The sequence below is a fragment of the Capricornis sumatraensis genome, chromosome 12 (genome assembly GCF_032405125.1).
Source record: "Capricornis sumatraensis isolate serow.1 chromosome 12, serow.2, whole genome shotgun sequence".
In the NCBI taxonomy this organism is placed as follows: domain Eukaryota; kingdom Metazoa; phylum Chordata; class Mammalia; order Artiodactyla; family Bovidae; genus Capricornis; species Capricornis sumatraensis.
In genome coordinates, this window is record NC_091080.1 from 8501560 (window position 1) to 8516516 (window position 14957).

Consider the following 14957-nt stretch of genomic DNA (forward strand, 5'->3'; position numbering starts at 1 on the left):
CTCCCCTGGGGAGACTCCAGAAGTACCCAAAGATCCATGTCAGCCCCTGAGAGGAATCCTCGGTTCAGGCCCTGACTCCACACAAGGTTTTTGGCCCCGGTATCGACGGGAGAGGAATCCCGAGAGGCCCCCTAGCAACTCGCATGGGGACTGGCATCTCCTGAGGCCACCAGGGCGGGTCCCTGAGGTCCCCGTCGTAACTCGAGAACACCTGCCACAACTCGAGAAATTCCAGGAAGTTCCCCCTTCCAGGCGAGATGAGGCCTATTTCCGATGAGGCGTCTGGAGACTAATGACACCTAACCTCTGGAACTTCGAAAGGGTCTTTCACACCCTTGCTGCAACTCAAGAAGTTCACCGCCACACCCGTCTCCACTCGAGAGGAAGCACGATGGTCCCGCCCACATCCAGAGGAGCCCCGTTTCCCCCTCGTAGCTCGAGATGAGGGATCCTTTCCCTGCTTTCAACGGGAAAGAATTCCCGGCGTTCCCGTCGCATCTCAAGAGGAGGCACTCTCAACAGGAAAGGCGAGAGGAACTCCATGGTCGTACCACCATTCCAAGAGTCCCCCAGATGTCTCAGTCCATTCCAGAGGAACCTCTTTGCCCTGCACTGGCACATCTTTCACGCCGAGGATCGACTCACACCACGGTGGCACGTGGGACAGCCCTGTGGGAAAGCCTCGAGGGAAAGCCTCGAGGGAAAACCACAGATCCTTTGATCCACGCGACGGGAAGCGTGACATTGCTGCTACAGCCTGGAAGGAAAGCGCACGTGCATGCCCCCACTCGAGACGAGGCCTGACTCCCATGGGGAGACTCCAGAAGTACCCACAGATCCATGTCAGCCCCTGAGAGGAATCCTCGGTTCCGGCCCTGACTCCACACAAGGTTTTTGGCCCCGGTATCGACGGGAGAGGAATCCCGAGAGGCCCCCTAGCAACTCGCATGGGGACTGGCCTCTCCTGAGGCCACCAGGGCGGGTCCCTGAGGTCCCCGTCGTAACTCGAGAACACCTGCCGCAACTCGAGAAAATCCAGGAAGTTCTCCCTTCCAGGCGAGATGAGGCCTATTTCCGATGAGGCGTCTGGAGACTAATGACACCTAACCTCTGGAACTTCGAAAGGGTCTTTCACACCCTTGCTGCAACTCAAGAAGTTCACCGCCATACCCGGCTCCACTAGAGAGGAAGCACGATGGTCCCGCCCACATCCAGAGGAGCCCCGTTTCCCCCTCGTAGCTCGAGATGAGGAATCCTTTCCCTGCTTTCAACGGGAAAGAATTCCCGGTATTCCCGTCCCATCTCAAGAGGAGGCACTCTCAACAGCAAAGGCGAGAGGAACTCCATGGTCGTACCACCATTCCAAGAGTCCCCCAGATGTCTCAGTCCATTCCATAGGAAACTCTTTGCCTTGCACTGGCTCATCTTTCACGCCGAGGATCGACTCACACCACGGTGGTACGTGGGACAGCCCTGTGGGAAAGCCTCGAGGGAAAGCCTCGAGGGAAAACCACAGATCCTTTGATCCTTGCGACGGGAAGCGTGACATTGCTGCTACAGCCTGGAAGGAAAGTGCACGTGCATGCCCCCACTCGAGACGAGGCCTGTCTCCCCTGGCGAGACTACAGAAGTACCCAAAGATCCATATCAGCCCCTGAGAGGAATCCTCGGTTCCGGCCCTGACGCCACACAAGGTTTTTGGCCCCGGTATCGACGGGAGAGGAATCCCGAGAGGCCCCCTAGCAACTCGCATGGGGACAGGCCTCTCCTGAGGCCACCAGGGCGGGTCCCTGAGGTCCCCGTCGTAACTCGAGAACACCTGCCGCAACTCGAGAAAATCCAGGAAGTTCTCCTTTCCAGGCGAGAAGAGGCCTATTTCCGATGAGGCGTCTGGAGACTAATGACACCTAACCTCTGGAACTTCGAAAGGGTCTTTCACACCCTTGCTGCAACTCAAGAAGTTCACCGCCATACCCGTCTCCACTCGAGAGGAAGCACGATAGTCCCGCCCCCATCCAGAGGAGCCCCGTTTCCCCCTCGTAGCTCGAGATGAGGGATCCTTTCCCTGCTTTCAACGGGAAAGACTTCCCGGCGTTCCCGTCTCATCTCAAGAGGAAGCACTCTCAACAGGAAAGGCGAGAGGAACTCCATGGTCGTACCACCATTCCACGAGTCCCCCAGATGTCTCAGTCCATTCCAGAGGAAGCTCTTTGCCCTACACTGGCTCATCTTTCACGCGGAGGATCGACTCACACCACGGTGGCTCGTGGGACAGCCCTGTGGGAAAGCCTCGAGGGAAAGCCTCGAGGGAAAACCACAGATCCTTTGATCCACGCCACGGGAAGCGTGACATTGCTGCTACAGCCTGGAAGGAAAGCGCAAGTGCATGCCCCCACTCGAGCCGAAGCCTGACTCCCCTGGGGAGACTCCAGAAGTACCCAAAGATCCATGTCAGCCCCTGAGAGGAATCCTCGGTTCAGGCCCTGACTCCACACAAGGTTTTTGGCCCCGGTATCGACGGGAGAGGAATCCCGAGAGGCCCCCTAGCAACTCGCATGGGGACTGGCCTCTCCTGAGGCCTCCAGGGCGGGTCCCTGAGGTCCCCGTCGTAACTCGAGAACACCATCCGCAACTCGAGAAATTCCAGGAAGTTCCCCCTTCCAGGCGAGATGAGGCTTATTTCCGATGAGGCGTCTGGAGACTAATGACACCTAACCTCTGGAACTTCGAAAGGGTCTTTCACACCCTTGCTGCAACTCAAAAAGTTCACCGCCATACCCGTCTCCACTCGAGAGGAAGAACGATCGTCCCGCCCACATCCCGAGGAGCCCCCTTTCCCCCTCGTAGCTCGAGATGAGGAATCCTTTCCCTGCTTTCAATGGGAAAGAATTCCCGGCGTTCCCGTCGCATCTCAAGCGGAGGCACTCTCAACAGGAAAGGCGAGAGGAACTCCATGGTCGTACCACCATTCCAAGAGTCCCCCAGATGTCTCAGTCCATTCCAGAGGAACCTCTTTGCCCTGCACTGGCTCATCTTTCACGCCGAGGATCGACTCACACCACGGTGGCACGTGGGACAGCCCTGTGGGAAAGCCTCGAGGGAAAGCCTCGAGGGAAAACCACAGATCCTTTGATCCACGCCACGGGAAGCGTGACATTGCTGCTACAGCCTGGAAGGAAAGTGCACGTGCATGCCCAGACTCGAGACGAGGCCTGACTCCCTGGGGAGACTCCAGAAGTACCCAAAGATCCATGTCAGCCCCTGAGAGGAATCCTCGGTTCCGGCCCTGACTCCACACAAGGTTTTTGGCCCCGGTATCGACGGGAGAGGAATCCCGAGAGGCCGCCTAGCAACTCGCATGGGGACTGGCCTCTCCTGAGGCCACCAGGGCGGGTCCCTGAGGTCCCCGTCGTAACTCGAGAACACCTGCCACAACTCGAGAAATTCCAGGAAGTTCCCCATTTCAGGCGAGATGAGGCCTATTTCCGATGAGGCGTCTGGAGACTAATGACACCTAACATCTGGAACTTCGAAAGGGTCTTTCACACCCTTGCTGCAACTCAAGAAGTTCACCGCCATACCCGTCTCCACTCGAGAGGAAGCACGATGGTCCCGCCCACATCCAGAGGAGCCCCGTTTCCCCCTCGGAGCTCGAGATGAGGGATCCTTTCCCTGCTTTCAACGGGAAAGAATTCCCGGCGTTCCCGTCGCAACTCAAGAGGAGGCACTCTCAACAGGAAAGGCGAGAGGAACTCCATGGTCGCACCACCATTCCAAGAGTCCCCCAGATGTCTCAGTCTATTCCAGAGGAAACTCTTTGCCCTGCACTGGCTCATCTTTCACGCCTAGGATCGACTCACACCACGGTGGCACGTGGGACAGCCCTGTGGGAAAGCCTCGAGGGAAAGCCTCGAGGGAAAACCACAGATCCTTTGATCCACGCCTCGGGAAGCGTGACATTGCTGCTACAGCCTGGAAGGAAAGCGCAAGTGCATGCCCCAACTCGAGCCGAGGCCTGACTCCCCTGGGGAGACTCCAGAAGTACCCAAAGATCCATGTCAGCCCCTGAGAGGAATCCTCGTTTCCGGCCCTGACTCCACACAAGGTTTTTGGCCCCGGTATCGATGGGAGAGGAATCCCGAGAGGCCCCCTAGCAACTCGCATGGGGACTGGCCTCTCCTGAGGCCATCAGGGCGGGTCCCTGAGGTCCCCGTCGTAACTCGAGAGCACCTGCCGCAACTCGAGAAAATCCAGGAAGTTCTCCCTTCCAGGCGAGATAAGGCCTATTTCCGATGAGGCGTCTGGAGACTAATGACACCTAACCTCTGGAACTTCGAAAAGGTCTTTCACACCCTTGCTGCAACTCAAGAAGTTCACCGCCATACCCGTCTCCACTCTAGAGGAAGCACGATGGTCCCGCCCACATCCAGAGGAGCCCAGTTTCCCCATCCTAGCTCGAGATGAGCGATCCTTTCCCTGCTTCCAACGGGAAAGAATTCCCGGCGTTCCCGTCGCATCTCAAGAGGAGGCACTCTCAACAGGAAAGGCGAGAGGAACTCCATGGTCGTACCACCATTCCAAGAGTCCCCCAGATGTCTCAGTCCATTCCAGAGGAACCTCTTTGCCCTGCACTGGCTCATCTTTCACGCCGAGGATCGACTCACACCACGGTGGCACGTGGGACAGCCCTGTGGGAAAGCCTCGGGGGAAAACCACAGATCCTGTGATCCACGCGACGGGAAGCGTGACATTGCTGCTACAGCCTGGAAGGAAAGCGCACGTGCATGCCCCCACTCGAGACGAGGCCTGACTCCCCTCGGGAGACTCCACAAGTACCCAAAGATCCATGTCACCCCTGAGAGGAATCCTCGGTTCCGGCCCTGAATCCACACAAGGTTTTTGGACCCGGTATCCACGGGAGAGGAATCCCGAGAGGCCCCCTAGCAACTCGCATGGGCCTGGCCTCTCCTGAGGCCATCAGAGCGGGTCCCTGAGGTCCCCGTCGTAACTCGAGAACACCTGCCGCAACTCGAGAAAATCCAGGAAGTTCTCCCTTCCAGGCGAGATGAGGCCTATTTCCGATGAGGCGTCTGGAGACTAATGACACCTAACCTCTGGAACTTCGAAAGGGTCTTTCACACCCTTGCTGCAACTCAAGAAGTTCACCGCCATACCCGTCTCCACTCGAGAGGAAGCACGACGGTCCCGCCCACATCCAGAGGAGCCCCGTTTCCCCCTCGTAGCTCGAGATGAGGGATCCTTTCCCTGCATTCAACGGGAAAGAATTCCCGGCGTTCCCGTCGCATCTCAAGAGGAGGCACTCTCGACAGGAAAGGCGAGAGGAACTCCATGGTCGTACCATCATTCCAAGAGTCCCCCAGATGTCTCAGTCCATTCCAGAGGAACCTCTTTGCCCTGCACTGGCTCATCTTTCACGCCTAGGATCGACTCACACCACGGTGGCACGTGGGACAGCCCTGTGGGAAAGCCTCGAGGGAAAGCCTCGAGGGAAAACCACAGATCCTTTGATCCACGCGACGGGAAGCGTGACATTGCTGCTACAGCCTGGAAGGAAAGCGCACGTGCATGCCCCCACTCGAGACGAGGCCTGACTCCCCTGGGGAGACTCCAGAAGTACCCAAAGATCCATGTCACCCATGAGAGGAATCCTCGGTTCCGGCCCTGACTCCACACAAGGTTTTTGGCCCCGGTATCGACGAGAGAGAAATCCCGAGAGGCCCCCTAGCAACTCGCATGGGGACTGGCCTCTCCTGAGGCCACCAGGACGGGTCCCTGAGGTCCCCGTCGTAACTCGAGAACACCTGCCGCAACTCGAGAATATCCAGGAAGTTCTCCCTTCCAGGCGAGATGAGGCCTATTTCCGATGAGGCATCTGGAGACTAATGACACCTAAACTCTGCAACTTCGAAAGGGTCTTTCACACCCTTGCTGCAACTCAAGAAGTTCACCGCCATACCCGTCTCCACTCGAGAGGAAGCACGATGGTCCCGCCCACATCCAGAGGAGCCCCGTTTCCCCCTCGTAGCTCGAGATGAGGGATCCTTTCCCTGCTTTCAACGGGAAAGAATTCCCAGCGTTCCCATCGCATCTCAAGAGGAGGCACTCTCAACAGGAAAGGCGAGAGGAACTCCATGGTCGTACCACCATGCCAAGAGTCCCCCAGATGTCTCAGTCCATTCCAGAGGAACCTCTTTGCCCTGCACTGGCTCATCTTTCACGCCTAGGATCGACTCACACCACGGTGGCACGTGGGACAGCCCTGTGGGAAAGCCTCGAGGGAAAGCCTCGAGGGAAAACCACAGATCCTTTGATCCACGCCACAAGAAGCGTGACATTGCTGCTACAGCCTCGAAGGAAAGCGCACGTGCATGCCCCCAATCGAGACGAGGCCTGACTCCCCTGGGGAGACTCCAGAAGTACCCAAAGATCCATGTCAGCCCCTGAGAGGAATCCTCGGTTCCGGCCCTGACTACACACAAGGTTTATGGCCCCGGAATTGACGGGAGAGGAACCCCAAGAGGCCCCCTAGCAACTCGCATGGGGACTGGCCTCTCCTGAGGCCACCAGGGCAGGTCCCTGAGGTCCCCGTCGTAACTCGAGAACACCTGCCGCAACTCGAGAAAATCCAGGAAGTTCTCCCTTCCAGGCGAGATGAGGCCTATTTCCGATGAGGCGTCTGGAGACTAATGACACCTAACCTCTGGAACTTCGAAAGGGTCTTTCACACCCTTGCTGCAACTCAAGAAGTTCACCGCCATACCCGTCTCCACTCGAAGGGAAGCACGATGGTCCCGCCCAGATCCAGAGGAGCCCCGTGTCCCCCTCGTAGCTCGAGATGAGGGATCCTTTCCCTGCTTTCCACGGGAAAGAATTGCCGGCGTTCCCGTCGCATCTCAAGAGGAGGCACTCTAAACAGGAAAGGCGAGAGGAACTCCATGGTCGTACCACCATTGCAAGAGTCCCCCAGATGTCTCAGTCCATTCCAGAGGAACCTCTTTGCCCTGCACTGGCTCATCTTTCACGCCGAGGATCTACTCACACCACGGTGGCACGTGGGACAGCCCTGTGGGAAAGCCTCGAGGGAAAACCACAGATCCTTTGATCCACGCGACGGGAAGCGTGACATTGCTGCTACAGCCTGGAAGGAAAGCGCACGTGCATGCCCCCACTCGAGACGAGGCCTGACTCCCCTGGGGAGACTCCACAAGTACCCAAAGATCCATGTCAGCCCCTGAGAGGAATCCTCGGTTCCGGCCCTGACTCCACACAAGGTTTTTGGCCACGGTATCGAAGGGAGAGGAATCCCGAGAGGCCCCCTAGCAACTCGCATGGGGACTGGCCTCTCCTGAGGCCACCAGGGCGGGTCCCTGAGGTCCCCATCGTAATTCGAGAACACCGGCTGCAACTCGAGAAAATCCAGGAAGTTCTCCCTTCCAGGCGAGATGAGGCCTATTTCCGATGAGGCGTCTGGAGACTAATGACACCTAACCTCTGGAACTTCGAAAGGGTCTTTCACACCTTTGCTGCGAATCAAGAAGTTCACCGCCATACCCGTCTCCACTCGAGAGGAAGCACGATGGTCCCGCCCACATCCAGAGGATCCCCGTTTCCCCCTCGTAGCTCGAGATGAGGGATCCTTTCCCTGCTTTCAACGGGAAAGAATTCCCGGCGTTCCCGTCGCATCTCAAGAGGAGGCATTCTCAACAGGAAAGGCGAGAGGAACTCCATGGTCGTACCACCATTCCAAGAGTCCCCCAGATGTCTCAGTCCATTCCAGAGGAACCTCTTTGCCCTGCACTGGCTCATCTTTCATGCCGAGGATCGACTCACACCACGGTGGCACGTGGGACAGCCCTGTGGGAAAGCCTCGAGGGAAAGCCTCGAGGGAATACCGCAGATCCTTTGATCCACGCGACGGGAAGCGTGACATTGCTGCTACAGCCTGGAAGGAAAGCGCACGTGCATGCCCCCACTCGAGACGAGGCCTGACTCCCCTGGGGAGACTCCAGAAGTACCCAAAGATCCATGTCAGCCCCTGAGAGGAATCCTCGGTTCCGGCCCTGACTCCACACAAAGTTTTTGGCCCCGGTATCGATGGGAGAGGAATCCCGAGAGGCCCCCTAGCAACTCGCATGGGGACTGGCCTCTCCTGAGGCCACCAGAGCGGGTCCCTGAGGTTCCCGTCGTAACTCGAGAGCACCTGCCGCAACTCGAGAAAATCCAGGAAGTTCTCCCTTCCAGGCGAGATGAGGCGTATTTCCGATGAGGCGTCTGGAGACTAATGACACCTAACCTCTGGAACTTCGAAAGGGTCTTTCACACCCTTGCTGCGACTCAAGAAGTTCACCGCCATACCCGTCTCCACTGGAGAGGAAGCACGATGGTCACGCCCACATCCAGAGGATCCCCGTTTCCCCCTCGTAGCTCGAGATGAGGGATCCTTTCCCTGCTTTCAACGGGAAAGAATTCCCGGCGTTCCCGCCGCATCTCAAGAGGAGGCACTCTCAACAGGAAAGGCGAGAGGAACTCCATGGTCGTACCACCATTCTAAGAGTCCCCCAGAAGTCTCAGTCCATTCCAGAGGAACCTCTTTGCCCTGCACTGGCTCATCTTTCACGCCGAGGATCTACTCACACCACGGTGGCACGTGGGACAGCCCTGTGGGAAAGCCTCGAGGGAAAACCACAGATCCTTTGATCCACGCGACGGGAAGCGTGACATTGCTGCTACAGCCTGGAAGGAAAGCGCACGTGCATGCCCCCACTCGAGACGAGGCCTGACTCCCCTGGGGAGACTCCACAAGTACCCAAAGATCCATGTCAGCCCCTGAGAGGAATCCTCGGTTCCGGCCCTGACACCACACAAGGTTTTTGGCCACGGTATCGAAGGGAGAGGAATCCCGAGAGGCCCCCTAGCAACTCGCCTGGGGACTGGCCTCTCCTGAGGCCACCAGGGCGGGTCCCTGAGGTCCCCATCGTAATTCGAGAACACCGGCTGCAACTCGAGAAAATCCAGGAAGTTCTCCCTTCCAGGCGAGATGAGGCCTATTTCCGATGAGGCGTCTGGAGACTAATGACACCTAACCTCTGGAACTTCGAAAGGGTCTTTCACACCTTTGCTGCGAATCAAGAAGTTCACCGCCATACCCGTCTCCACTCGAGAGGAAGCACGATGGTCCCGCCCACATCCAGAGGATCCCCGTTTCCCCCTCGTAGCTCGAGATGAGGGATCCTTTCCCTGCTTTCAACGGGAAAGAATTCCCGGCGTTCCCGTCGCATCTCAAGAGGAGGCATTCTCAACAGGAAAGGCGAGCGGAACTCCATGGTCGTACCACCATTCCAAGAGTCCCCCAGATGTCTCAGTCCATTCCAGAGGAACCTCTTTGCCCTGCACTGGCTCATCTTTCATGCCGAGGATCGACTCACACCACGGTGGCACGTGGGACAGCCCTGTGGGAAAGCCTCGAGGGAAAGCCTCGAGGGAATACCGCAGATCCTTTGATCCACGCTACGGGAAGAGTGACATTGCTGCTACAGCCTGGAAGGAAAGCGCACGTGCATGCCCCCACTCGAGACGAGGCCTGACTCCCCTGGGGAGACTCCAGAAGTACCCAAAGATCCATGTCAGCCCCTGAGAGGAATCCTCGTTTCCGGCCCTGACTCCACACAAAGTTTTTGGCCCCGGTATCGACGGGAGAGGAATCCCGAGAGGCCCCCTAGCAACTCGCATGGGGACTGGCCTCTCCTGAGGCCACCAGAGCGGGTCCCTGAGGTTCCCGTCGTAACTCGAGAGCACCTGCCGCAACTCGAGAAAATCCAGGAAGTTCTCCCTTCCAGGCGAGATGAGGCGTATTTCCGATGAGGCGTCTGGAGACTAATGACACCTAACCTCTGGAACTTCGAAAGGGTCTTTCACACCCTTGCTGCGACTCAAGAAGTTCACCGCCATACCCGTCTCCACTGGAGAGGAAGCACGATGGTCACGCCCACATCCAGAGGATCCCCGTTTCCCCCTCGTAGCTCGAGATGAGGGATCCTTTCCCTGCTTTCAACGGGAAAGAATTCCCGGCGTTCCCGTCGCATCTCAAGAGGAGGCACTCTCAACAGGAAAGGCGAGAGGAACTCCATGGTCGTACCACCATTCTAAGAGTCCCCCAGAAGTCTCAGTCCATTCCAGAGGAACCTCTTTGCCCTGCACTGGCTCATCTTTCACGCCGAGGATCGACTCACACCACGGTGGCACGTGGGACAGACCTGTGGGAAAGCCTCGAGGGAAAGCCTCGAGGGAAAACCACAGATCCTTTGATCCACGCCACAAGAAGCGTGACATTGCTGCTACAGCCTCGAAGGAAAGCGCACGTGCATGCCCCCACTCGAGACGAGGCCTGACTCCCCTGGGGAGACTCCAGAAGTACCCAAAGATCCATGTCAGCCCCTGAGAGGAATCCTCGGTTCCGGCCCTGACTACACACAAGGTTTATGGCCCCGGAATTGACGGGAGAGGAACCCCAAGAGGCCCCCTAGCAACTCGCATGGGGACTGGCCTCTCCTGAGGCCACCAGGGCAGGTCCCTGAGGTCCCCGTCGTAACTCGAGAACACCTGCCGCAACTCGAGAAAATCCAGGAAGTTCTCCCTTCCAGGCGAGATGAGGCCTATTTCCGATGAGGCGTCTGGAGACTAATGACACCTAACCTCTGGAACTTCGAAAGGGTCTTTCACACCCTTGCTGCAACTCAAGAAGTTCACCGCCATACCCGTCTCCACTCGAAGGGAAGCACGATGGTCCCGCCCAGATCCAGAGGAGCCCCGTGTCCCCCTCGTAGCTCGAGATGAGGGATCCTTTCCCTGCTTTCCACGGGAAAGAATTGCCGGCGTTCCCGTCGCATCTCAAGAGGAGGCACTCTAAACAGGAAAGGCGAGAGGAACTCCATGGTCGTACCACCATTCCAAGAGTCCCCCAGATGTCTCAGTCCATTCCAGAGGAACCTCTTTGCCCTGCACTGGCTCATCTTTCACGCCGAGGATCTACTCACACCACGGTGGCACGTGGGACAGCCCTGTGGGAAAGCCTCGAGGGAAAACCACAGATCCTTTGATCAACGCGACGGGAAGCGTGACATTGCTGCTACAGCCTGGAAGGAAAGCGCACGTGCATGCCCCCACTCGAGACGAGGCCTGACTCCCCTGGGGAGACTCCACAAGTACCCAAAGATCCATGTCAGCCCCTGAGAGGAATCCTCGGTTCCGGCCCTGACTCCACACAAGGTTTTTGGCCACGGTATCGAAGGGAGAGGAATCCCGAGAGGCCCCCTAGCAACTCGCATGGGGACTGGCCTCTCCTGAGGCCACCAGGGCGGGTCCCTGAGGTCCCCATCGTAATTCGAGAACACCGGCTGCAACTCGAGAAAATCCAGGAAGTTCTCCCTTCCAGGCGAGATGAGGCCTATTTCCGATGAGGCGTCTGGAGACTAATGACACCTAACCTCTGGAACTTCGAAAGGGTCTTTCACACCTTTGCTGCGAATCAAGAAGTTCACCGCCATACCCGTCTCCACTCGAGAGGAAGCACGATGGTCCCGCCCACATCCAGAGGATCCCCGTTTCCCCCTCGTAGCTCGAGATGAGGGATCCTTTCCCTGCTTTCAACGGGAAAGAATTCCCGGCGTTCCCGTCGCATCTCAAGAGGAGGCATTCTCAACAGGAAAGGCGAGAGGAACTCCATGGTCGTACCACCATTCCAAGAGTCCCCCAGATGTCTCAGTCCATTCCAGAGGAACCTCTTTGCCCTGCACTGGCTCATCTTTCATGCCGAGGATCGACTCACACCACGGTGGCACGTGGGACAGCCCTGTGGGAAAGCCTCGAGGGAAAGCCTCGAGGGAATACCGCAGATCCTTTGATCCACGCTACGGGAAGCGTGACATTGCTGCTACAGCCTGGAAGGAAAGCGCACGTGCATGCCCCCACTCGAGACGAGGCCTGACTCCGCTGGGGAGACTCCAGAAGTACCCAAAGATCCATGTCAGCCCCTGAGAGGAATCCTCGGTTCCGGCCCTGACTCCACACAAAGTTTTTGGCCCCGGTATCGACGGGAGAGGAATCCCGAGAGGCCCCCTAGCAACTCGCATGGGGAATGGCCTCTCCTGAGGCCACCAGAGCGGGTCCCTGAGGTTCCCGTCGTAACTCGAGAGCACCTGCCGCAACTCGAGAAAATCCAGGAAGTTCTCCCTTCCAGGCGAGATGAGGCGTATTTCCGATGAGGCGTCTGGAGACTAATGACACCTAACCTCTGGAACTTCGAAAGGGTCTTTCACACCCTTGCTGCGACTCAAGAAGTTCACCGCCATACCCGTCTCCACTGGAGAGGAAGCACGATGGTCACGCCCACATCCAGAGGATCCCCGTTTCCCCCTCGTAGCTCGAGATGAGGGATCCTTTCCCTGCTTTCAACGGGAAAGAATTCCCGGCGTTCCCGTCGCATCTCAAGAGGAGGCACTCTCAACAGGAAAGGCGAGAGGAACTCCATGGTCGTACCACCATTCTAAGAGTCCCCCAGAAGTCTCAGTCCATTCCAGAGGAACCTCTTTGCCCTGCACTGGCTCATCTTTCACGCCGAGGATCTACTCACACCACGGTGGCACGTGGGACAGCCCTGTGGGAAAGCCTCGAGGGAAAACCACAGATCCTTTGATCCACGCGACGGGAAGCGTGACATTGCTGCTACAGCCTGGAAGGAAAGCGCACGTGCATGCCCCCACTCGAGACGAGGCCTGACTCCCCTGGGGAGACTCCACAAGTACCCAAAGATCCATGTCAGCCCCTGAGAGGAATCCTCGGTTCCGGCCCTGACTCCACACAAGGTTTTTGGCCACGGTATCGAAGGGAGAGGAATCCCGAGAGGCCCCCTAGCAACTCGCATGGGGACTGGCCTCTCCTGAGGCCACCAGGGCGGGTCCCTGAGGTCCCCATCGTAATTCGAGAACACCGGCTGCAACTCGAGAAAATCCAGGAAGTTCTCCCTTCCAGGCGAGATGAGGCCTATTTCCGATGAGGCGTCTGGAGACTAATGACACCTAACCTCTGGAACTTCGAAAGGGTCTTTCACACCTTTGCTGCGAATCAAGAAGTTCACCGCCATACCCGTCTCCACTCGAGAGGAAGCACGATGGTCCCGCCCACATCCAGAGGATCCCCGTTTCCCCCTCGTAGCTCGAGATGAGGGATCCTTTCCCTGCTTTCAACGGGAAAGAATTCCCGGCGTTCCCGTCACATCTCAAGAGGAGGCATTCTCAACAGGAAAGGCGAGCGGAACTCCATGGTCGTACCACCATTCCAAGAGTCCCCCAGATGTCTCAGTCCATTCCAGAGGAACCTCTTTGCCCTGCACTGGCGCATCTTTCATGCCGAGGATCGACTCACACCACGGTGGCACGTGGGACAGCCCTGTGGGAAAGCCTCGAGGGAAAGCCTCGAGGGAATACCGCAGATCCTTTGATCCACGCTACGGGAAGCGTGACATTGCTGCTACAGCCTGGAAGGAAAGCGCACGTGCATGCCCCCACTCGAGACGAGGCCTGACTCCCCTGGGGAGACTCCAGAAGTACCCAAAGATCCATGTCAGCCCCTGAGAGGAATCCTCGTTTCCGGCCCTGACTCCACACAAAGTTTTTGGCCCCGGTATCGACGGGAGAGGAATCCCGAGAGGCCCCCTAGCAACTCGCATGGGGACTGGCCTCTCCTGAGGCCACCAGAGCGGGTCCCTGAGGTTCCCGTCGTAACTCGAGAGCACCTGCCGCAACTCGAGAAAATCCAGGAAGTTCTCCCTTCCAGGCGAGATGAGGCGTATTTCCGATGAGGCGTCTGGAGACTAATGACACCTAACCTCTGGAACTTCGAAAGGGTCTTTCACACCCTTGCTGCGACTCAAGAAGTTCACCGCCATACCCGTCTCCACTGGAGAGGAAGCACGATGGTCACGCCCACATCCAGAGGATCCCCGTTTCCCCCTCGTAGCTCGAGATGAGGGATCCTTTCCCTGCTTTCAACGGGAAAGAATTCCCGGCGTTCCCGTCGCATCTCAAGAGGAGGCACTCTCAACAGGAAAGGCGAGAGGAACTCCATGGTCGTACCACCATTCTAAGAGTCCCCCAGAAGTCTCAGTCCATTCCAGAGGAACCTCTTTGCCCTGCACTGGCTCATCTTTCACGCTGAGGATCGACTCACACCACGGTGGCACGTGGGACAGACCTGTGGGAAAGCCTCGAGGGAAAGCCTCGAGGGAAAACCACAGATCCTTTGATCCAGGCCACGGGAAGCGTGACATTACTGCTACAGCCTGGAAGGAAAGCACACGTGCATGCCCCCACTCGAGACGAGGCCTGAATCCCCTGTGGAGACTCCACAAGTACCCAAAGATCCATGTCAGCCCCTGAGAGGAATCCTCGGTTCCGGCTCTGACTACACACAAGGTTTTTGGCCCCGGAATTGACGGGAGAGGAACCCCAAGAGGTCCCCTAGCACCTCGCATGGGTACTGGCCTCTCCTGAGGCCACCAGGGCGGGTCCCTGAGGTCACCGTCGTAACTCGAGAACACCTGCCGCAACTCGAGAAAATCCAGGAAGTTCTCCCTTCCAGGCGAGATGAGGCCTATTTCCGATGAGGCGTCTGGAGACTAATGACACCTAACCTCTGGAACTTCGAAAGGGTCTTTCACACCCTTGCTGCAACTCAAGAAGTTCCCCGCCATACCCGTCTCCACTCGAGAGGAAGCACGATGGTCCCGCCCACATCCAGAGGAGCCCCGTTTCCCCCTCGTAGATCAATATGAGGGATCCTTTCCCTGCTTTCAACGGGAAAGAATTCCCGGCGTTCCCGTCGCATCTCAAGAGGAGGCACTCTCAACAGGAAAGGAGAGAGGAACTCCATGGTCGTACCAC